The sequence below is a fragment of the Pinus tabuliformis genome, chromosome X (assembly GCF_031772625.1).
Source record: "Pinus tabuliformis cultivar Carrire ecotype Pingquan chromosome X, CPIR1, whole genome shotgun sequence".
NCBI lineage: Eukaryota > Viridiplantae > Streptophyta > Pinopsida > Pinales > Pinaceae > Pinus > Pinus tabuliformis.
In genome coordinates this window covers 1,278,323,601-1,278,333,749 of record NC_142308.1, presented here as the reverse complement: position 1 = coordinate 1,278,333,749, position 10,149 = coordinate 1,278,323,601, and positions in this window count along the sequence as shown.

Below are 10,149 nucleotides of genomic sequence, written 5' to 3'. Positions count from 1 at the left end.
GAGGTCGAAACCTCAGAGGTAGCCATTGCTAACCCCGTCCAAAAACTCATGGATTTGACTCTTCAAGCTTTGAGCTTGGATTACAAAAATGGTTTCTGTGCTGCCATTCTGGACAGATGAACAAAGGAACAGTACAATATCATTCGTGCTTGGATGACAAAAAGACAGTTTGAGCAATTGGCAAATGAAGGCCCTGGAGCAGGCTCTTCCCAGAGAGGCTCTATGATGCTTCAAGAACAAAATTTGATTTCCAACCATGTCAAAATGAAGTCGAACTGACCATTCAGAACAGAGAGACAAATGTTTAACCAGATTGAGTTGGAGAAGCCAGCGCATCGTCACTCTCTGGGCTGGGAGAAGGAAGCCAAGTAACCATGCCGTCCTTGTCAAACACAGGCGTGCCATCCGGGTGAGTGACCAAATGCAGCCGTCCAGAATAAATTTGAGCCGGTTTGCGGGCAACTGCCTTCTCCGGTGCGGGAGGATCTTCTTTCTGGATCACATTGTCTACAGGCTGCTGCAAAATCGGCTCAGGAGCAATCTGATGCTGGTTTTCTGCTGGAGGATCCTCCTGCATGTGATCAGCTTGAAAGACCACGCCCGACATATCCCCAAACAGCACATTAGCTTCTGCGTTGACAGTCGGCAGAGGAGGAGAAGGGCTAAGCGTGCTATTGGGTTCTTCGGAGACAGAGATGGTGAAATTTACAATAACAAAGCGCTTATTGAGACCGCTCTGGAACAGAAATCTAGATGACTGCTGAGAGTTCATCGGGATGGCATTGTGCAGATTCAGAGGCCTGGGAGAGGGAAGAGCAACGGTTAAAGGTTCCACCGCTTCCGGGGCTGGACGAAAGGACTGCCCTTTGGTGCCAGAGTGGCTACCACGGTGGGAGATACCCCTAGGACGAGGCATGATGAGCAGAGTCGACAGGACACCAACAACACAGAAAATGACAGACGTAGGACGAGAAACGCAGATCAGAAAGTAATCAATGGACGCTCTGGGAAGGGCTGAGACATACCATCGCATAATCAAAGCCAGCGCGAACAGGTTAAAAGAGCAGCTTAGACAAATTCCCCATAGACTAGACCCAATCGACCTGCTGCTGCCCTGAGCCTGGCAATTGACTGCATTCCAAGCCCAAGCGACTTGCCAAGTTCGCAGAGCCGAACTGGTTATTGAGAACCTCATTGCATTCGAATAAGCCCAGATCTTGACATATACCCAAAACACATTAATGGCAGAATAACTGCAGGTCGACTTCACATTTAAGTCCCCCACCTTGGTATATAGACTCCCACCTGCTCCGTGCGGCCTAGTGCGTGACAGCACGCGATAGAAGCCGCCAAACGTCCACCTCTCTCTGCTTGGCATCATGACAAAGGTCGCTCATCCGCATCCGGGTGCTGGTGCCTTATCTGAGTCTGCTCCTGAGTGACAATTTCCTGGATTTGAGCACTTTGATCCTTGGAGTTGAGGCTTGCGGTTGTACCTTCAAAGAAGCTGTTCTCTGCATCCGCTCCAAAGTTTGCTAGTAGATCCGCAAGCTTGTTTCCTTCCCTTCGTGTGTGTTTGAAAACTATTGCTCGATATTGGTTAAGCCAATGAGTAATTAGCTCCAGCCTCTGGATCATTCTCCAACTATTGCTTACCTTATGAATGGTTGAGCCATTTTGTAGCTTTGTCATTATCCGGATTATGATTTGCGAGTCTCCTTCTATGATGAGAGGGAAAAGATTTCTTTCATGTGCCAATTTGAGTCCGCGCCAAAGTCCCTCCAGTTCTGCAGAGTTGTTGGTGTCCCATCCTATTGGGCCCATAAAGATACATTGAGGAGTGCCACTGTGGTCTCTGAAAACCCCTCCATATCTTGCTTTCCCTGGGTTTCCTTTTGATGCTCCATCAAAGTTGAGCTAGAGCATGCCTAAGGGCGGAGGATGCCAGGTGCTAGCTTCTTGATTGTCCTTGTTGGTTTTTTTAGTGACCTTTAAGTTCTGGTTTAACCGTATCTTCCAATTGTCCCATATTGATTTTTCCTGAGGTGATGTTGGAAGATCTTCTGAGTGCCATTCTTTGATTGAGAGAGTCTCCATTATGTTCTGATGGAATTTGCTCCAGATTTGTTCCAGCGGCATGGTTTGATCCTTGAAGATCCTTCTGTTACGCTCTTTCCATATGTTCCATAGCAGCAGGCCAGGTATAAGGTGCCACAGGGTATTAAGGAGGTTGCTTTTAAAGGGGTTTTGATTCCAGTTACGGATAGTCAGATTGAGGTCTCCGTGTACTCTTCCCTCTTTTTGACATCGGAATGCAACTTTCTCCTAGATTTTCCTTCCTATTTGACAAGTTTGCATGAGATGAAGGGTCGTTTCTTCCTCTTTCCTGCACATGTGACAAATGGATGGTCCAGAGAAGCCTCGTTTCCTAAGATTATCCCATGTTAGGATTCTATTGTGGCAGAGGAGCCATAAAAAAGTAGAGACTTTTGGCCAATTGGAATTGTGCCAGATTTTTCCCCAGAGGGGTTCTTTGTTTAGTTGCTCTTGTATAATAATATTGTACGCCTCCTTTGTAGAGAAAATTCCTTTCTCTCCATAGCCCCATCGTAGGGTGTCCCTTCCTTGTGATATTCTTATTTGCCGCTTTTGTAATTCAGTCTCCAATATATGCTGAGTATGGGGAGGACTATTCGGGAGGATCTGAATCGTTGTTTTCCATTGTCTGAAGTCTTGACCTATGGCTGCATTCCAGAATTGATTGACTGTAGCTAGTTCATTTACCTCCCGCTCAGCAATTGGGAGATCTTGGAGAATGTCACTAATTTTTGGCAGTTGCTGCCACGAATCTGCCCAAAAGCGAGCTGTGGCTCCATTTTTGAGTTCCCAAAAACTGTGATCTTGTATGAGATTCTTATGTTGAGTGGCTGAATTCCAGATTTCCGATCCCATACTTATCTCAGTCATGCGGATTCTCTCTTCTAGGGGGCAATTGCTTGCGTATTTGGCAGTCCACAAGGAAGCCCAGGGAGTGTGAGGATGAGCAAGCCACCTCCACCAAATTTTTGCTCCCATTGCTTTATTGCTTTTTTCAGGGTCTCTCAGTCCAATACCTCCAGCTGTTTTGGGAAGGCACACTTTTTCCCATTTAATTAAGGCCCATTTCCTATTCTGTCCTGAACCTCCCCACAAGAAATTACACTGGAGGTTCTTAATCTCTTTTAGCACCCATTTAGGGGCTGCCAGGATAGAGAACAGATAAAGGGGCATGGAGTTGAGGACGTCTTTGATAAGAATAGCTCTGTTGGCCATATTCAGAGCTCGATTGGTCCATAACAAAAGTCGAGATTCTAACTTTTCCAGCAGTTGCTTCCATGAGGAGTGTTTGAGGGCAGATGCCATAAGAGGGGCGCCTAGGTATTTGGAGGGGAGGGAGGCTGAGGAGAAGCCCAGAATTCGTCCTATGGCTCGTTGGGTAATAACAGGAGTATTGAAGAAGAAAATTTGAGATTTGATTCGGTTAATTAAGGCACCAGAAGCATCAAAGAAGGTGGAAAGAATGGATTTGAGACGACGAGCTTCCTGCACTGAGGGGTGGCCAAAAATCATATTATCATCTATAAATTGCTGGTGAGAGAAGGCAGGGGAGTTATTAAATGAAAGACCTCTTAAATGCCTGTCAAGCTTGGCTGCAGTAATTGCTCTGCCTAATCCCTCAGCCATTATCACGAAGAGAAAGGGGGACAAGGGGTCACCTTGTCTAATTCCTCTTGAGGGTCTGTATGTGGCCTTTCCTTATTGAGTTCTGACAAAGTATTCAGGATATGAGCTTTCTGGGCAGTATCCTGAGGAAAATAGACATTTGTTAACACACCATGAGCATTTGTACCTATGAGGTGAAATGTTGCCTGAATAAAATTCCAGTTAGCTTGTATATTATTGAGGTGAATGGCTCGTGCATCCCAAAGGATTGCCAGTCCTCCTGAGGCACCTTGAGCATCCACTGCTGTGACTAACCCGGCCAGGCTTTTGCTGCTACCCTTTCCAAAAATGTAGTACTGCATTTCGTCTCCTGCAAAAATAGGATACTTGGTTTTTCTTGCATCAACATGTTTTTTAATAATCTGCCTTTCCTTGGGCCATTTAGGCCTCTGATATTCCATGAAATTAGCTTCATTGGGTACGATGGGAGTTTGGGTTGAAGTACTTGGTCAGTTTGGCGTACCTCCCTGACTCTACTAATATCTCTCCAATTTTGATGGTTCTCTCCAGTGTAGATTTTCTGCCTCTCTTTTTGTTGTCCTTAATTTGGAATTTACCATCCCATGAACTGCCTGTCTGGACACCTAGCGAATATCTTTTATGTGCTTGATTCAGGACTTCAACTAGGTTATCCACTTGCTTTTCCGGAATTTTTTCAAAGTTGCCTGTCTTACATGCATGTTCCAAGCCCAGAATGTCCAGCTCCCCTATGTCTAAGTGTTCTGAATCTTCTTCCATATTCTGTAATGTTTGAGAGGGGTTCTCTTGCTCATGTGACAATTGCTCATTGGGTTGCGTATACTCCACATCCATTTCTTGTGTGAGTCCTAGCCGAGATTTGGCTGGGTGCATTAAGCTTATTTGTTTTTGGGTTTTCTTTTCTTTTTGCCCTGATGACTCTTCTGGTTGCTCTGGATGGTTCTCTTTTTCTTGCACCTTTTCCGGTTCTGGTTCTTGCCCCTCTTCCGTTTCCAGGATGCCAAAACTGTTGCTCATCATAGGCTTTGTCTTGTTGTTTGAGTTGATCTTGGCATTACTTATTGTTTTCTTGTTCCCTCTTCTTCGGTTTGTGACTTTCGTGTAGCCATCTGTTGTTTGATTCTCAGGGCTTTCCTGAGAGTTGGGTATCTTGTTTCTAGGGCAGTCTCTGTAGAGATGCCCTATCTCATGACATTTCCTGCATCTAAAGGGCACATGTTCATAATCTATAACTTGAACCCATTCAGAGTCTTCATGAAAGAAACTTACCGAGTCTGGCAGTGGTTGCTTTAGATCCATGTAGACGCAGATCCGAGCATAGGATGTGTATCTACAAATCTTTGTTTCTTCTGCAATCTTTACAAACTCTCCAATAGAGTTCCCAATTTCTTGTAGAGATTTTTCTTCCCAATATTCCCAAGGAAGTGAATAAAGCCTTATCCACACTGGCGCATAACTCAGATCCTCCTTGTCGGGGTTGAACCTTTCGACCCAGCCTTTGAGGAATAACCCAGCAGTATTGAAAAAATACGGGCCTCCATCCAGTATCCTATTTCGGTCCTCCAAGCAGTTAAAAACTGCTGTGAAGAAGCCCTTGGCTCCTAGATGCAAGGATATGTGCCATTTGGTATTGATCCAGTTTCTCAGTGCTCTCTCCATTGGCAAGGTGCCGATGAATTTCCCGATTAGCGCATGGTCGCGCATGTACTGAATCCGGGCGTTGATGCGTTCGCTTGGGAAGTCCACTCTTGGCCTGTGGGCTGCTACAGGTTTGCAAGTTGAGGAACTTGCCCTGTTACTGTCATCCCCTTCGATTTCCTTTCCTTTCTGCAATTTGTTATCTTTATCTTTGCCTTGTGTCCCCTTGTCGATTTCCTGATTAGGCATTGGCTGCTCTCGGTTTTCCCAGGCTGGGGGAGGCCTGTGGCCCTCCCCCTGAGGGTCGTGCATTCTGCCTTGACCTTATTGGCGTGTCTTCAGAATGTATCCTCTGCAACTCCTGCCTGCTGTTTCAGACTTGGCAGACCTGTCGTTTGCAGGTTTCAGTGAAACCCTACGTTAAGCTGCGCCGTGATCGCCAGAGCTCCTCTTGCCTAAAAAATAACCTCTAGTAGACTCCTAACATGTTATATTAGTTTGTCTGGACAAAACATATTGAAGAAAAACATGTTATTATGTTTTATACATTCATAACATTAAAGGGGCCGACCTCCAAGCCCGCCTATACCCCGACCTCTAACATGAAGGTGGGACTAGTGCCAAGGAGAATAGAGGGATTAGAATACCATTAAGAAATTTTTTATTGTTGATTGGGAGAGCCGCCTAGGCATCGTTGTTGAAGGACCAGAGTTCTAAGGCACCTCCTGGTGGTTCAAGATTCCTCATAAGCACCTGAGTGATTCTTCCCAAATGAAATAGGTTCATCAACCAGAAGCTTCCAGTGGTTTCTTTAGCCTCATAGGTAGATCTTGCTCTCAAAAACTAATCACTAGCAAGCGTCCCGGGAGGCATTTCACTATGCAAAGAACTTCATCTCACTTTCAAGAGAAGAAAGCCCATTAGCAATAAGGTTCAACACTATTGTCAAAATGTCTATGGGTATACGTAAGATATGTTCATATATAGAACTTGTGCATGTGCGAAAGATGTGTAACTATCTATCTAGGAGCATTTCAAAAATGTCTGAAAAAATACAATTGAAGGACAAAGAGAACTCCCCAAGCTTGTTTCATCACAATCTAATCAAAACCATTGTCCTTTACCAGCTGGCACAGAAAGGTACATCTTGGGAAGCCTTTTTGGAAATAGCCCTGAAATGGCATGAAGAAAATGCAGCATCTCAGTCTCCGAGTGTGCCAAAACAGCAAACAGAGGTGGGGTCCTCTAGCAAAATAATGGAGAAGACTCACCTGCGAAACCTGAGGTGACTAAAGTGTATAAGAAAGGACAAAGGCTTGTGTTTTCTTCTCATGGAGTTAAAGGGGCCAAGCCTTCTTCATCGACAAAGTAGGAACCAACAACAAAAGAGAAAGACACAGTTGAGCATGAGTTTGAATTAGTTGATTTAGAGGTTGAGGATCAAACTTCAAACATGCGACAAACAATAAAGGATAAGGAATATAAAATCAAGGCACTAACAATCAATTTGGAAAGAGAAAAATATGTTATGTCATTCCTTGAACAGGAAAATAGTTAGCACAAAGCAAAGGAGCTGATCCTAGAAGGAAAAATCCAAGTTATTCCAGCAAGTTGGAAAAGGCAAGGAGATCATAGAATCAAGCGAGCCTGAAGCATCAAAGGGGAAAGGAAGGAGGAAAAGACCAAGAACAAGAGGCCTCAATAAAGCTTTGCAAGAAGAGCAAGAACACATTCTGTTGAATGAAAACCTTGACCTAGAGGATAGGATTACCCTTGAGGTCCATCAAGACAAGGAATATTGGCTCAATAGGGTAAATGAACACTTGGAGAAGCTCCTTGAGAAGGAAAACATGGATAATTAGTTTTTCAGACACATGGCGCGCAGATCCCTATCATGATCATAACTACGCCAAACGTGTTGTGTTCAGTGGATCAACGCTATTTGTGCAACTATTAATCTCCATATCCATTTAAATTTTAGGAATGGTGCAACTATTAATCTCTATCTCCATTTCAATTTTAGGAATGATTGTGAGACCTTGATAATGTAAGTTGTATTGTAAGTTGTATTGATAATGTTTGTGAGACCTTTGTAATGTAAGTTGTATTGTAATTTAATTCATTTGAGTAAATTAAAAAACCATCTTCTCCCCTCGATCAGGGTATGAGCTGGCGAATAGATCCATTAAGGTTGTCATAATGAAAAGCACAAGAAGGGATGGTTCCACTACCTCCCAAATGTTTGACACGTAGGGCGTGGTGGCCATCGACGCGCTTAAGGCAAGTAAGAAGAGGGAAGGTGGCCTTTGCATGCAATTGAGTTTACTGACTGTAAAGGGAAAGAATAATTTGGAGGGTGTAATCACAGAGGTGACGACAATGAAAGAGGAGTGGCAACTTCGGGAAAGAGATGAGATGCGACGTCTTCAAACATAGATAATCGGGTATGTTAACTGGCTCATCCTACATTCTGTTATGCTTCCCTACATTTGTTCTAGTAACTGGGGCTTTCATGGGGGCACGAGGTTTGTGTGGGTGAGTAACTCGGGCAGAGGAATTAACCTAAAGGAGGTGGTCTGTGGGAAAAATCCCAATTCCAGGGGGTCTGCTCGGTTGTCTCTTAAGTTTAGCATTCTGTTATATCGCATGGGGATTATAGGGATAGGATGGGAGGGAGTATGCCTGAGTGAATTGTTTTCTATTGTATGCCTGGCAAACCCAGGAGTTAAAGGTAAGGAAGTGGCAATTATCGTTGCGGTCAGACCACTCCAATTCCTAAAATGCTCTAACGCCAAGCCCCTAAGGAGCGTTAGGTGAGGGAAGACTGTCGCAAGTCGGGGTCTTCTTTAATGGGGGAATTGGCATGCAGAGAATGCTGGTCGGGCTAGCTTAAGCTAGTCACTTGGGAAGTCGTTTCCGTACATGCTCAATTTCTGTATATTGAATTTGCACGTAAACAATGCAGATACACGAACGACGTGCATAATCAAAAGGCATGCACATATCTTCCGTATATGCCCAGTTTCCGTATATGCGCACATCTTCCGTATATGCCCAGTTTCCGTATATGCGCACATCTTCTGTATATGCCCAGTTTCCGTATATGCACACATCTTCCGTATATGCCCAGTTTCCGTATATGCCCAGTTTCCGTATATGCACACATCTTCCGTATATGCCCAGTTTCCGTATATGCGCACATCTTCCGTATATGCCCAGCTTCCGTATATGCGCACATCTTCCGTATATGCCCACATCTTCTGTATATGCCCAATTTCCGTATATGCACACATCTTCCGTATATACCCAGTTTCCGTATATGCGCACATCTTCCGTATATGCCCAGTTTCCGTATATGCGCACATCTTCCATATATGCTCACATCTTCCGTATATGCCCAGTTTCCGTATATGCGCACATCTTCCGTATATGCCCAGTTTCCGTATATGCGCACATCTTCCGTATATGCTCACATCTTCCGTATATGCCCAGTTTTCGTATATGAACACATCTTCCGTATATGCCCACATCTTCCGTATATGCCCAGTTTCCATATATGCACACATCTTCCGTATATGCCCAGTTTCCGTATATGCGCACATCTTCCGTATATGCCCAGTTTCCGTATATGCGAACATCTTCCGTATATGCAAAGTTTCCGTATATGCGAACATCTTCCGTATATGCACAGTTTCCGTATATGCGCACATCTTCCGTATATGCACAGTTTCCGTATATGCACACATCTTCCGTATATGCCCAGTTTCCGTATATGCACACATCTTCTGTATATGCCCAGTTTCCGTATATATGCACATCTTCCGTATATGCACAGTTTCCGTATATGCACACATCTTCCGTATATGCACAATTTCCGTATATGCACATATCTTCCGTATATGCACAGTTTCCGTATATGCGCACATCTTCCGTATATGGCCAGTTTCTGTATATGCGCACATCTTCCGTATATGCCAAGTTTCCGTATATGCGCACATCTTCCGTATATGCACAGTTTCCGTATATGCACACATCTTCCGTATATGCCCAGTTTCCGTATATGCGCACATCTTCCGTATATGCCCAGTTTCCGTATATGCGCACATCTTCCGTATATGCCCAGTTTCCGTATATGCGCACATCTTCCGTATATGCCCAGTTTCCGTATATGCGCACATCTTCCGTATATGCCCAGTTTCCGTATATGCACACATCTTCCGTATAAGCGCACATCTTCCGTATATGCCCAGTTTCCGTATATGCGCACATCTTCTGTATATGCCCAGTTTCCGTATATACGCACATCTTCCATATATGCCCAGTTTCCGTATATGCGCACAACTTCCGTATATGCCCAGCTTCCGTATATGCGCACATCTTCCGTATATGCCCACATCTTCCGTATATGCCCAGTTTCCGTATATGCGCACATCTTCCGTATATGCCCAGTTTCCGTATATACGCACATCTTCCGTATATGCCTAGTTTCCGTATATGCGCACATCTTCCGTATATGCACAGTTTCCGTATATGTGCACATCTTCCGTATATGCCCAGTTTCCGTATATGCGCACATCTTCCGTATATGCCCAGTTTCCGTATATGCGCACATCTTCCTTATATGCACAGCTTCCGTATATGCGCACATCTTCCGTATATGCCCAGCTTCCGTATATGCACACATCTTCCGTATATGCCCAGTTTCCGTATATGCGCCCAGTTTCCGTATATGCGCACATCTTCCGTATATGCACAGCTTCCGTATATGCG